Source organism: Triticum aestivum, chromosome 2B (assembly GCF_018294505.1).
Source record: "Triticum aestivum cultivar Chinese Spring chromosome 2B, IWGSC CS RefSeq v2.1, whole genome shotgun sequence".
NCBI lineage: Eukaryota > Viridiplantae > Streptophyta > Magnoliopsida > Poales > Poaceae > Triticum > Triticum aestivum.
In genome coordinates, this window is record NC_057798.1 from 427,457,003 (window position 1) to 427,461,357 (window position 4,355).

Sequence of the window (4,355 nt, forward strand, 5' to 3'; positions counted from 1 at the left end):
GAGGACAACCATGGTGCGGAGACACACGTCGGTAGCTATGGCTGGTTCGCGCCAGCAGCCAAAGACGACGAGGCCGTCTCATTCCGCGAGTAGTGATAGTTTTTCTTTATGTTGTTGTTTTTATGAATCTTTTGCTGTGTAAAAACACACTCCCTCCGTTCCTTGATATATGGTGTATATATTTTTGAGAAAAATCCGAAATATAAGGTGTATTGCATTGCACCACTCATTTGGATAATTTTTTTGGGATTTGATTGCATTTCCTTATATTTCGGAGTCTCCTCTATTTTCTCATTTCCATTAGTCAGGTGTAATTTTGCCCAAAACTCGTGAAATTTTCCCTCCACGTGCGTTCTTTAATTTCCGTGCCAAAAACTATACACCCTATATTTAGGAACGGAGGGAGTATATTGTTATGCAAGTCGCCTGACTTGGGTCAGTCTACCATTTCAGGCGGTTGGATGAATATCCTACGTCTCCTAACCCTTCTTCCTCACCTCTTCTTCTTCCCCAACAGACCACCGCACGGGCCGTACGGATACTCCCCAACATGCGGTTGGATAAACATACTCTATGAACAAAAATTATGTGTCAGCGGTGGGATGGCTGAGTTTGGTTTGTTCACATGCGACAGCACGTGTTAGTGAGGGTGCGTTCCCTTGGTTGGGTTTGCGGCGTACAGAAGCGACTGTGTGAGGGTGCGGTGCGACCGCGGCGTGCAGGAGCGACCGTTTGAGGTTGCGGTGCGACCGCGACAGCCATGCGCAAGTGTACCTCATTTTCATTTTGAAAACTTTAGGCAAGCTTGGCAAAAATGTGTGGCGAAATATGGCAATGCAAGGGATAGACCCAAACAGGATAAGTACGTACGTACTAGGAGTACTAGTGTTAAAAAAGAAAGGCGGGGTTTTCCTTCACGGGATTTAATCGATACAAATCCTCGTTTCACGTGTTAATTAATGAGTATTTTTTCTCCATAGACCAAAGAGCTAACCATCTCACTCCTCATCGCTTGATTAATGCAGCGCCATGCAAACCAACCTTCTCACTTCCGCATGCATGCAGGGTATATTAATGTCCTTGGTTGCTAGTACGAGGCAAACCCCATCAATTTTGCCTCGATTAGTGTTATTGGCCTTTTACAAATTGTAATTTTGATATACTGGCCTTGTGTACAAAAAAAATGGAGGTAGTAACTATATTTGACTTCCTTCCCCATTGCAGTGATGTCGATGATATCTCGAACGTTGTGGTTTGGTGAAGTGCGTTCGACGGAGAACGCCATTGAGGGAGACCACGGTAAGTCATTCGCAAGTGCCGCCTGCAAGCCGAGACAACCGCCTTATTTTCATCCAGGAAGTCCATTGAACCAAAGGACACATAAATGTACTAGTACTACTAGTAGTACACAATAGCGTTGTCTGTCCAGCTTAGTGCGGTGAGATGGTTTCTCGAAGAAGACGATGGAGAAGCGGAGTCAGCGAAGAGTGAAATGATGGTTGCTTTGTCCGTGCTTTTGTGATTTGACGCCTCACTACTTTGTGATTTGTGATAGAAGGGACAGGGGAGTAGACTATGTGCTCTATACTGTACATGCGTCCAAGCATGGGAGAAATAGGAGAGACGTTGCATTTTTCTATTCCTTCAATCAATCAATCAGGGAGCTTCGGTTCCATCTTTTTGGCTTTGGCACCACTGTCCACAATGGTTCCCACGATGCCAAAAGCTATTTTCACATTTGGATACTCATTGTGGATGCCCTTAACCATACCACTTGGTTTTGCTCCGGTGTGCTATCTATACAAATCTCAATTATATTGATCTAAAAAATTATAGAATCAAGATTAGTAAAAAGGAGGTGATTTTGCCGTGCGGATGGCGGGGGAGGTTTCTTATTTTTAGAGGACGTTGTCCTGCGGTTTGCTAACATGCGGTCCCACGTGTCAGTGCTTTACCAAGCCGATCCGCATCCCACATGAGGCAGAACAACGACATAAGCAACACGTGGTTAAGTTGAAGAAGATGAGGGAGAAGCGGATTCAGCAATGAGTGAAATGATGGTTGCTTCGTCCCTCCAACTTCTTTTTTTAGCATTAATACTTCGTCCCTCCAACTTAACTGTGGGAAAGGTGCAGCTTTGTGATTTGACGCCTCATTGCTCATTACTACTCTGGTGTCATGACTGGGGTGCTTCACCCCGGCTGCTCTGCGCTGTATTCCGGTATGGCACGTGGACCCGGTAGTTTGATGTCCCACATGTCGGCAAAAGGGACTAGAAGATTTATGAAAGCGAGCGCTCCACTCTTACGACGGAGGAGTACACGACACGACGGCCCAGTGAACTGTCACTTGTACTGTATAGTACTATAGTTTTGCTGTTTCGCACGATCCATCGATACAAACCCGATCAAACAGGAAAGGGCGGGATTTTTCCCGCGCGGTAGATGATACTGGCCATACATTTCAAAGGAAATTTTAATGTATGCAAACTGAATAATTAAGTAACAATATGATATCTAGTAAAACTAAAAACACATATGATTTATTGTGTTAGAGTGTAGTAGTAGTGCATTATTGCATAGTTGTTAGATGTAACATGCAAGAACGTGTAGAGATATAGTTTTGGAGGGCCTAGAGAGAGAAAAGTGTAATACGGTCACCGAACTTCAGAATAAGCTGATTACGGTCACTATATACATTTTGTGGTGATTATATGGTCACTTGCTCACGGTTCAGCATCAGATTGCACTCTGTTGACCAGCCAAATAGTCTACGTGGCGCCATGTTGACTAGTTAAATTGACCATGTTCCTTGTGGGTCCCACCTGTCAGTTCGCATAGGGAAAAGGTTAGATAAACACAAATTTATGCAGGCGAGACAAGACTCCAACCCGTGCGCGGGAATCACCTGGTTGTGTATGTGTTTGTCAGGGCCAGATGTGTGCACATGCACGTGTAGGTTGAGCACTTGAGCATGAGAGTGTGTGTTGGTCGTGTGGTGTACTGGTGTGTGCATGCATGCATGCGTGTGAGCGTATGCGTGTTGCGTGCATGCGTGGCTGCGTGTGTACATGTGAGTGTTGCGTGTGTGCGTGGGTGCATGTGTTCGTGTGAGTGTTGCGTGCATGCAGTTCGTGTGCATGTGTGCGTGTGTGTATAATCACCACACCAGCTCTTTTGTGTTAAAACAGACGGCTCAGCATACCAATACAAGGCCACCTTGTCGTTTGTTTTCATTCTTACTAGCAAGATGCTGTGCGTTGCACGTAACATCAAGATGCATTTGTATGACTAGTTTATCTTGTGAGAGAAAAGGATGAACGAAGGAAGGCCTTATTTGCAAATGTGGAGAGGTGTGTGGGTACCTTTTTGCAAAATTGCCATAGTTTCTTTCCTATCCGTCAGATATAAATCAGACGGCCTATATTGCAGGATGGTAGGCACACCATCATCACCAACTCTGTTTTTATAAGAGTGTAGATGTAGAGTAGATACAAGCCGACAGGTGGGCACGATGGTAGTGAGATAATGTGATGCAACACTAGAGGTGCCACGTGGAGCGTTTAACTGGTCAACTAGTCATGTCTTGAGAAAATATAGAGTTGTACGGTGAGCCCGTGACTGTATAATAACCATAAAACATAAATGGTGACCATAATGAGTGGATTCTGAAGTCCAATGTACGTATCGTGCTTTCGATTCAAATACAATGATCGTCATTGTATATATCGTGAGAGAAAGATTGAACATGCGTGAATGTGCTGAGGGCTTACTTTTAGAGGACCTAGAGATGGTTTGTGTGCATACGTGAAAGGGGCGTAGAGGGGGGGTATGCGATGGAGAGAGAGATGATCTTCGTTTCTCTTTATCGTGACTAACTTTGTATATAGTATAAAAATATACAAATTCATAGTGCGGAATAAATATCATTGTGGGCACCCTGCAATGCAGATTAGCGTTCGTACTCCTCCATATAACTTTGTAATGTTGTATATATGTAGAAATTATAAAATAATTTTTTGCCCACACTTTATTAAAAAGGAATGTTGTATGCGAAATAAACGTGAAGAGAGGGCTTTTTAGATCAATGGGGTACGTGATGTAACATGTGTGAATGTGTAGTTGATGCATTTGGCAGGGCCTAGAGAGGTATGTGTGTGTATTACGTATTCGAGAGAGGCATGGATAGAGGGGTCGGCGGGGTGGGGGGGGAGAGATAGCACGAGAAATGAGAGTGGTCTAGAGAGAGAGAGACGAATATGACGTCACGGCGAGAGATTCCCTTGAGTGTGTATATGCAAGGGGGAGGGGATAGAGGCACCAGGAGAATATTTTTTTGTGTGTGGTGTTTGTGTT